Source organism: Megascapheus bottae, chromosome 3, assembly GCF_031878675.1.
Source record: "Megascapheus bottae isolate mThoBot1 chromosome 3, mThoBot2.hap1, whole genome shotgun sequence".
Taxonomy (NCBI): Eukaryota; Metazoa; Chordata; class Mammalia; order Rodentia; family Geomyidae; genus Megascapheus; species Megascapheus bottae.
The window spans coordinates 89,596,410-89,606,525 of NC_143511.1; the positions used below are offsets into that span (position 1 = coordinate 89,596,410).

At 62.1% G+C, this 10,116-nt stretch overlaps 1 protein-coding gene across 2 annotated transcripts in view; it reads right to left on the reverse strand.

Moving 5' to 3' along the window:
• The window catches only part of Nacc2 (NACC family member 2), a 55,486-nt gene extending 47,305 nt beyond the window's left edge, over nt 1–8,181 (reverse strand). For both annotated transcript variants that reach the window (XM_090330917.1, XM_090330918.1), the window contains exon 1: nt 8,079–8,181. The gene's annotated coding sequence lies outside the window, so the exon portion shown is untranslated. The remainder of the gene's footprint in view (nt 1–8,078) is intronic.
• Between the last annotated feature and the right edge of the window lie 1,935 nt (nt 8,182–10,116).

A 10,116-nucleotide genomic window follows, 5' to 3' on the forward strand; every position in this document is an offset into this window, starting at 1 on the left:
GCCATCTGAGCCAGGCAGGCACAGAAGGGCAGTTTCTAACCACCTTCCCAGGGACTCAGGGCTGGGGGCCGGGACCCAGGTCCGTCCTGCGCCTCCACACAGCATGTGCCAGCCTCCTCATCTCCCCAGCCGGGGGACCGGAAGTGAAACCTTCAGTCCCCATCTCCAGGTGGGAGCCGAGGGTCACTCACACGGGCAAAGCCCCCTGCCCAAGACCGGCAGGTGCAAACCCGGCGGAAGCCACAGGTAGACCCCAACGCAAGACATTCTGCCAAACAGAGCCGGACCTCAGAGCCAAGACCAGGAAAGCTCAGAGGAGACCACAGAACGTTCCAGGCTCAGGAACCCTGCAGACACAGCTTGTCTGATGGCTATTCACCGCTTCCCACGGGCACCTCGCTCACAGCCACACGGGGCCACCACCAGAGAGCCCCTCAACCGATGCAGGGCCGGCACCACGCACCATCCACAGACAGGATGTGACCTGGTCTCAAGAGAGGGAAGAGAAGTCCGACACCTGCTGCGGCACGGGTCCGTGCCTAGCAGTCACACAGGCACCAGAGGACCTGCAAAGGCTAAGCACCCCAGGCCATACACACACTCTCTCTCTCTCTCTCTCTCTCTCTCTCTCTCAACCCTTCAGGTGAACTAAAAACAGACACACTAACCTTCAACGCCTCAGGAGAACATGATTTACCAAGTGGCCAGTACATGGCCACTGCTCCAGAAGCCCTGCTGTAAAGGACATGCCTGGGGGGACCTGGGGACCTGGTGTTGACCTGCAGCTCCTATCTGGTTACTGCCCAGCACCCAGTGGGGACCAGAGGGTGAAGCAGGCACTGAAGGGGTGGGTGAAGGGGCCACTGAGGTAGACGGGGGCAGCTCACGTTCCATGGTTCCGAACGCCCCACTCACCAACACTGGGTGGCCAGGAGCTGGCGTGGACCTCCCTAGCCCGTGGTTCTCTGTGGGTGTCACATGTGAAGCAAGATCCTCAGAGTGGGTGCTGGCTGGCCTTGCTGCTAAACTGGCCGTGGTTTCACCAGGCCCTTCCAGAACCTCCAGCCTCAGGCTCAAAACATCCAGCTCACCTCTCCTGGCGTGGCGGAGGGGGCCCTGGTGACTAAGATGGCTCTCAGAAGCCCTCAGCACATGCAAAGACCCTCCAGGGCAGCTGCCAAACACCCCAGGAGCCCTGCACCAACGGCAGGAGCTGGACAGGATTTCTCCACACACTCTGAGGCTTCCCAGCACAGGGGCGACTCGAGGGTGTTGGGGGGGGGCGAGTTCCTCCTCCTCCTCTTGAGGAATCTGGGAGCAGCCCAGAGCTAGACCCCAGGGAAGTCACTCATGACCTTGTGGCTACTGGCTTGTCCTCCATGCAACTGGTCACCTACACTGGACAGAAGGGACAGAAGAAATCCGAGGCTCTGCTGCTCCCAAAAGAGGCCAAGTCCTGTCATCTGCCACCAAGGGGAGAGAGAGACCCTCTCCCCCATTCTCCCTCCCCTACAAACACACACACACACACACACACACACACACACACACCCCTTGCTCTGGGAGCAGATGAGACTGCTGCTAGTGGAAATGGCTCCCACTCTGACTGGGTCCAGGCTCACACCAGCGCTGCCTCCTGCACAGCCTGAAGGCTGCGGTCAGAGCCCACGCCACTCTGGCTGCCCTGCGCCACCACGGCCCCTGGGGCTCCACTGTGACCCAGGTGCTGGTGGCTTCCAGGCCACTTCATGTGACATGGCTCCCTGCTAAACTGGGTTACAATAATTAACACCATCCCTTTCTGTCCTGTCCCAAAGCTTATGTAAGCCACGGCCCCATTTCTCTCTTTCGACCCCTCTCCTGGGCTCTGCTCCTCCAAGACAGCCCCTGTGCCACGCCTGAGCTGTGTCCAACAGACTATCTCTGTAACTCTGCACACGAGGGGGGGGGGGGACGACACACACACAGTATCCACCAAAACCTCACCTCCACCCGGGCCCTCCAAGCAGATGCTGTCAGCAGAGGTCCCAAGGTGAATCCACCTCGGATTCAGGGTGGCCTCAAGTCCAGCACCCATTCTGGAGGCACAGCCTAGAGTGACTGGGCCAAGGCCAGGCAACACCAGGGCCATGGGCGCGGCAGGAGGCCGAGGGGACCCCAGGGCCCCAGACCCCTGGCCACCGACACCTGAGTATGACCCGTGGCGGGTCTCCAGGGTTTGGGGAGGATGGATTCCCACGCTCCATCTGCGGGGCACTTTTAGGCAGTCCCAGGAGCCTGACAATTGTTCCAAGGCCACCAGAGCACAACCCGCCCTCCCCAGGATACCATGTGCACATGCATGCATACGTGCACATACATGCACGTGCATGCATACATGTACACACATGTACATGCGGGCACTGCCCTCCAGGGGCTCCCGGTACAGTCAGGCCTGCTGCTTCTACTTCACACACAGAAAAACCGAGGCCTGGGTCAAGGTCTGAGCTCAGTGAGGACGAGACGCAAATCCCAAAAGGACACTGGCTCTAAACTCTGGCTCTTTCTTGGGGCAGTAGCCACGCAGGCACTCACAGACCCACATCGAGGTCCCCTCCATCCAATGCTATCACAGGAGCCTGTCCACCTGCTGGGCTGCCCTCCTGGGGCAGTTCTGGCGGCATGCAGAGTGAGAGGCCCTAGAGCTGCTCTGCGCCAGGGAAGGGCGGGCCTGGATCCCAGACATCACGCATGCTGGTGAGTGTGCGGCTACACCATGTTGGAGGCAAGCCTGGTACTCTTGAAATTCTAGACTTTCATGATAATGGCAGGGGGGAGCACATTTTTGAGACCCACAAATAAGCCCTAAGCTTGCTCTGCCTCAGGAAGGGCAGATGTGGGCGCCATGCCATCCACGCCGGGGGCGGGGAGCCAGGTCAGAGCACTCCTGCTAAACTGGTCTATACCACTCATCCCTGGTAGCTTCCGGAGCCCCCAGAAGCAGCCAGGTCCCCAGGGCCTCACCGACAACCAAGCATAAAGGGCCCAGTCCAAGATATGCACTGCACAGCTGGGTGCGGGAGGCCCTGGGAGCCCCAGGACCTGCTAGGGGGCCCGCGTCCCACCACCAGACTCCGGGCTGGGCCTGGCACACGCAGCTGCGGCTCACCTGGTCCTGGACCTCTCCTTTGTCCACAGGGGCAAAGGAGGAGACTCAGCCACGAGGACTAAGGTCTGACATGTCACACTCCGAGGTCCCCAAGTCCCTCAAGCCTGGGGAGCCAGCCTGCCCCGCCCCAGGAGGAATCCTCCTCCAGGCCTGGGTTGTGGGTGATTTGCATAATATTCCTTGCAAGTTAATATCAGACTCTTGATAATGATCTCGGTCGCCTCGCAGCGACTGAGGCGCTGTTACAACACTAAGTAATCATATTTTAAATTATGTTTCCCTTTATAGAAAGGTGTTGCGAAAACACAGAGACATGAAATCTGTCTGCTGCAGCCCACTGCCAACCACCTGACCAGCTCTAACACCACGGCTGTGTCTGGGGTGGCAAGAGCCGTTCCGGGACCCCAGAGGACTGCAGATACTGCCCCACCCTCCCACACCCGCGTACCACACCCTGAAGACGCGGCAGCCCTGGGGAAGATGGGGCTCCCCCTTCCGGATCCCCCAGTCCTGGGCCCAGGACAGACAAGACCAGGTACCCTGCATCCTACAGGTGATAGGTCTGCCCCCCAGAGGGGCCACAGATCCTCAGATTCCCATTCCTGTGTTTCTTCATTCTGGACCACTCAACCTCTATTTCCTTAAAAGCTTCTTTCCCTCTTTTTTATTTAAAAAAAAAATCCAATTATAGCACAAATCTCTCAGCAGGGGTCAGTATGGAATAAAAATAGCCGAAGTTAATGGACGTGACACAGGCCAGATTAATGCCTAAAGGGTTTCAAAAGTTGTATGATGCAGATTTCATTAACATTTTAATTGTAATGTATCTTTTTAATCTTCTCTCACCCTAATGGCTCTACATCCAAAAAAACAGAAAGGAAGGAAAAAACTGCTGACAACAACAAAAAGTATCAATATACAAAATTTAACAAAGGCCCCTCGCAGTGCACTGGGAAGTAGATTAACTGAGCAAAACTGTGTGAGCGCCTGGCCGGGATCTGGAGGAGCCTCAGCAAAGAGCTATTTCTTTCCTTCCGGGCACAGAGACTCGAGAAGACACTAAAGGCCAAGGACAAGGCCCGGGGGCAGATGCCTGGGAGCAGATGCCCCGGGGAACTCGCTCCTTCCCAGAGGTCTCCCCCAAAGCCAGCCGGCGCCCACCAGGGCCCAGGACTGATCTGCAGGGAGGAGAAGCTGGGCCGATCTGGGGCAGGAGCCGGCCCTCGGCCTGGGGCATCCAGCCCCAATGCCCAGTCAGGAAGGCCAGGCAGCTCTGGCCACTGGCCATTACTGACTGCAACTTTCAAAAACAAAAATGGTGTTTCCCAAGATGTACTTGGCCCTGATCAGGCGGCTTGAGAGATTTTTTGCATTTTCAATCAACGAACTGCCTCTGAGGTCTGACTTCACAGGACCAATCATGCTCTCTGAGCCAGCCCCAGCAGCCCCTCTGACTGCTACCCCGCCCCCAAGACGCCCAGGGGACCCCACCCTCCCTCGGGACCACACGGTCCAGGAGGGCCGCTCAGCTCACCCCAGTGACTATATATGGGCACTTGCAGGTCCCAGGCTCCGCCGGCGCCCCAGGCACAGGCGGGGGCCCTGGGTAGGCCTGGAACTGACAGCAGCTCCACAGTAGCCACCAGCCCTCCAAAGCCTGGACCAGTGGGGGGGAGGGGTGACATTCCTCCAGAGAGGAAGCCAGCTTCTTTCTCCCGGGACCAGAAAGTGCCTCCCGAGGGAGTGGGGGTGGGGGAGCTTCCCTTAAAGGGACAGGGATTCCCCAGGAAGGGTCCTGCCATCCCAAGGCAGGCCAGGCCTGGCCAGTGGGGAGGCCGGCTCACCCCCCAGGGACCGTGGGCCGAGAGTGGGGCCCAGAGAGGGCAGGTTACTTGCCGGAGAGTCTAGGTGGATGGGTGTGACTTCCAGTGATGGGACCCAGGTCCCAGGTCCTCCGTAGTGTCCCCACAGGACAGCACCCAGCAGCGGCAGCACCATCTTAGACTTCACCCCTCACGCTACACAGCCTGCAGCCCCCAGGGACCCTGCACCCAGGAAGGACTGCACACGGGTCCTGGCCCCAGGCTATATCCTCCTACTCCCCAGGGTGTGGCCGCAGGGGACACCCAGGGAGCCCTTGGCCTCAGGGAGCGTATTTTGCAAATGACCTCATCCAGGGTGAGAGCCTGGCCTGGGGTGAAAATTCGCTAAAAAGAAACAAGAGGTGTCCAGGACCTGGGCTCACAGAGCAGGCTGGGAGCAGCCCCTGTAGAGAAGCGGGGCAGGGGCAGGGGCGGCGCCAGAGGAGACCTAGGCTGCCAGTTACCTCTCCACCTGCTGGTGTCCAAGGTCCAGAGTGCCGCAGCTCAGGTCCAGCAGGGCCAGGGGCTGCCCAGAGCAGCTTGGGATAACAGGATGGAGGGTAAAGAGCAGGCACTCCAGAGCCCAGGATGCAGGACAGTGTCCAGGCCCCAGTGAGCAGGCTTCACACACACACACACACACACACACACACACACACACACACACACACACGCTTCGTGAGCCTCAACATGTTCAGGCCAGCTGGACCTCACAAAGTGCGGGCCACTTGCCAGGGGAGGGTCAGGCCCAGTGTCCCAGGAGCTAGAGGCACTTGTCCCCAGCCTAGAGAAGGTCAGTCCCCCCCTCCCCAGGCATCACCACAGGCCTTTGTTCTCTAGAACAGGCAACCCAGGCTTGGTCAGCCTTGGGCACTCCTTGGAGGCAAATCATTCAGTGTTTAGAACCCAGCCTGGCAGCAGCATGGACCAGAACAAGTACCCTGCAGTAAGAGCAGCCAGCTAGGGTAAGGAGGGCAGCTCTGGTCAAGTGCCCAACCCAACTGAGTTTCTTACCCACGGTTTACGGAGGCCCCAGGGCGGGGTCTGCACCGGGGCTTGGGGTCCAAGGATCTGGCAACCATTCTGATGGCTTCACAGCCCGGTGCTCAAACCACCCACCGCTGTCCAGACTGACACCAGATCCGTGTGGAGGCCCCAGAAGCCAGCAGACAGAAGTTGCAGAACCCAGGAGAGAGGGTACCCAGGGACTTCCAGCGTTGTGACTGTCAGGGGTCAGGTTTGGGACAGTGTGGAGGAGGCATAGAGGAGGAGTGGAGGGCTGGCCAGGGGGAAACAAGCCCTCTGTGGCCTGGAGGGTGGCCTGGGGCTGGCAGGAACAGGGAGCCCTGTGCATCCCGGTCAGGCTCAGAGGCAGGTGCTACTAGAACCTTGAGCACACATCCTGTTAAGGACAAAACCATCGTTCTTATGCCTGGTCCCTAGAACAGAGGACCACTGTGCTGAGGCCAAAGAAGCACTTAGAAACCAAACTGCCCACCCCTAGCCCACAAGGGGCTCCAGAGGCACGCCCTCAACAAGGCAGCTCAGCTCCTACTTGTATGGAATAGAAGCAGGGTACTGCAAGCTCTAGTCCAAAAACAAGATGCGTGGCTAACTTGTCAGAGTCACCCAGGAGCCCCCTCCCGGAAAGGCCACCCTGCCCGCAGGCCTGCTAAAGACACCCCACAGACCCAGGGTCGGTGCAGCGTGGGGTCCCACAGAGGGCAGCCCCAGTGTCGCTCCAGGCATGCTTCCCAGAGCTCTCTGCACGGCTACAAGCTCAGAAGGGTGGGCAGGCTTCACGGGGCCAGCCTTCAACACAGTCATGCCCTGGGTGTGACCACTGCGAAGAGATCCCTGGCCACCGAGAGGTGACAAGTGATATCTTGCTCTACTTGTGCTAATGCCAACCAGCTGGCCGAAAAAGAGGGCTCAGGGCCAGCTCCTCCCCTCTGGCTCTGGCGAAGTACCACCCAGTGGTGAGAGGACCACGGGGGAAATGCCACAGGGCCTCCCAGAAGTGGGCACCAGACAGACTCCGCAGAAGGGCCAGAACAGGTGGCTCCGTGGGCCTCAGGAAGAGGTCTTTCTTGGAAGGTGGGATGGGACTGGTGGCTGCCTGGCCCCAGACAGACCATGTACCCTTCTGTCTCTGAATAAGCAGGGCCAGCCAAACCCGTCCCCTACCCCAGCCCAGGAGACATCATGAGACCAAAGGCAGCCACGCAGAGAGAGAACGCGAGCCCGGCTCTGACCCTCCCGGTTCACCCCGGAACAGGAGGGACGCGCAGTGGGGAGATTGCCACGGAAGGACAGAGGGGACCCCCTCCCCAGAAGCGCTGCTCGGGGGCTGAAGTGCCCGAGTGTGCACAGGTGCCAGAAGCCGTCCACAGGGCGCTCAACCCGGGCTCGGGCCGCCGCCCGCCGGAGCCCCGCACCGGCCAGGGGAGCCCGGACGTGCCCTCGGGCCCCGCGCGCGCCCAGGCCGGGAAGGCCGGCCTGGGAAGTGGGACCTGGCGGACCCCGAACCCAGGAGTTTGAGGCGAGCTGGAAACGTGCGGTGGAGACCCGGCGCCCGCGGCCGGGCCCCGCCACGCGCGCAGACGCGGGACCGGCTCCCCGCCGAGGCGAGGGGCTGTGGGGCGCACGGCTGAGTTTCCGGGACCTGGGCTCTGCAGACTCAGCTCCGGGGCGGGGAAAGCCCCCCCCATGGCGCCGGCCCGCGAAGGGACCCCCGCCCGCGCGCCGCGCCCCCCGCCCCTGCCCGGGCACCGCGGCCGAGGGCGGACCCGGGCGCCCGCGCGGGGTCGCCCGGACGCGCAGTCCCGAGTTCCGGCGGCGGCCGGGCCGGGCCGGGGGTCCTCGCCGCCGGGACGTCCGGCCCCGCGCCGCCCCGCGCCCGCCGCCGCCCTCGGCCGCGCCCCGCCGCGGAGGCCGGGCGCGCGGGCGGCCGGGCGGGCACTGCGGCAGGGCGGCGCGCGCAAGTTGACGGCCCGCGCCCCGAGTTTGCGGGAAGTGCGGGCGGCGGCGGGACGACCCGCCCGCGGCGGGCGCCGAGTCGGCCGTACCTGCGGGCGCCCGGCCCGGTCCGGCCTGGGCCGCTGCGGCGCCGCCCGCGGCAGGAAGTGCTCCGGCGTCCCCGCGCTCCGCTCCGGCGCCCGCGGACTTTCTCCGACCTCGCCCAGCACCGGCGGCCGCACCGCGGCGGGGCGGGGCGGGCGGCGCGGGGGCGGCGCCGCGGGCCGTTTAAAGGGACCGCGCGCCGGGGCCGGGCGCGCGCACGGCGGCCAGGTGGGCGCCCGGGCGGGGGTCCGGGGCGGGAGGGGCGGGCACTGGGGAGGGCGGCGTCCCGATCCCCACCCCCGGCCGGGCCCCGATCCCCCCCGACCCCCGGCGGGGCCGGACGCCTCGCGCGCCCCTCTCCGCGCGGCCGGGATCCCCGCGCTCCGGACCCGGCTGCGGCCGCGCGGACCCCCGGGGGCGCCGGGCAGCGGTGGCCAAGACACGTGGGGCACCAGTGCCCAGAACTGCCGGCCGCCCGCACGAGGCCCAGCGGACTGCCCGCGGGCCGGCGCGGACCAGGCGTGCCCCGCGCCCCGGCCAGGCCCGCCGCGCCCCGGCCCAGCCCGGCTCCTGCGGCCGAGACCCCTCCCGAATCAAGTGCCCGGACACAAGCGGACCGCCCGCCCGGAAGCACGCGCGCAGCCCCGCCGTCGCGGCTCCCAAACCTGCGTCCGCGGTCCCGACGGGCTCCGGCGGCCGCGTCCTCAGGTGCCCGAGCCCACTTAGACCCGGGACCCACCCCGGGGTGGCTCCAGATCAGAGGTCAGGATCAAGGTCGCCGGGAGGAAGGGGATTAAGAGAAGAAACGCGGCCCCGCCTACTTCCCCAAGCATTCTCGGCTGAGACCTGGGGCTAAAGCCCTCCAGGCAGTTAGCCAAGGTCATCCGGCCGGGGAGCGCACGCTTGACACCAGGCCGTGTGCCTGACCCCCACCGCGGCTAAGCCCCGGCGCGTCCACCCTTGTAGACTGGCCCTCGGCCTGAACTTTTGATTCCGCACAACCCCAGCTCTGCTTTGGAAAACGCCTCTCACATACCAGCTCACTCCCCTGCCTTCCTTCTTAGGGGCCAGGCCCGCAGGCTTGCCCAGCCCCCTCTTAACCCTCAACTCAGTCCTGGTCTAGGCCACTAGTCTGGTGTTGAGGAAGGACAACTATACTGGACACATGTGGCTTGGCTTGTAGTCTCAAGGACATGTGGTCTTGGCCTAAGAGACATTAGTGCCACCTGCTCCACACAGGTGTGAGCGGAAGGCTTGGGGGCTCCAGGTGGGGGAGGTGGGCTCTGAGCAAGACAAAGCCCAGGGCCCAGCCAGGCAGGCGCAGGGATTTCTGATGGCACCTGAGCATTAGGTAAGATCTCAGCTGAACTGGGAAACCTAGGTGAGCCACAAAAAGCTGTTTGAACTCCAGGCCTCCTGCTCTCACTTGGCTTATTGACTGGTTAATTGGAAATGAGTCTTAACAGACTTTCCTTCCAGGTCTGGCTTTAAATCTTGATCCTCAGATCTCAGCCTCCTGTGTGGCTAGGATTATAGACATGCGCCACCAACATATGGCATCATTAGTGTTTTCAAAACACTAAAGATTTGTTCTTTTTTTTCTTTAATTCTTGTGTGCGTGTGTGTGTGTAGTTTTGGACATTTGGTTCTTTCACATGCTAGGCAGAGGCTCGACCACTGAGCTACCCCCAGCCCAAGAAATTCTTGAATGAAAACACTGGGAGCCCACTGGGAAGTTTTAGAAGACGACAGCTATCCAGGGAACTGTTTGCATGGACCGCTACCCTCTGTGCCTTTCCAGTGTGCACACACACGTGCACATGCGGGACGGCTTGCACACTGAATGCAAACAGGGATACCAAATTTCAGGCTTGTGCTGCACATTCTGAGCTTGCTCACATTGCCTAACTTAATTTATACAGCAGAGGTTAACTCTCAATTCCTGTTTTATAGATGAGAAGTATCAGGTTTAGAAAGAACAAGCAGCCGTGGTTGGGTGGCTCACTGGGCATGGCAGGCTGGGGGGGGGAAGACTGGGGGTGT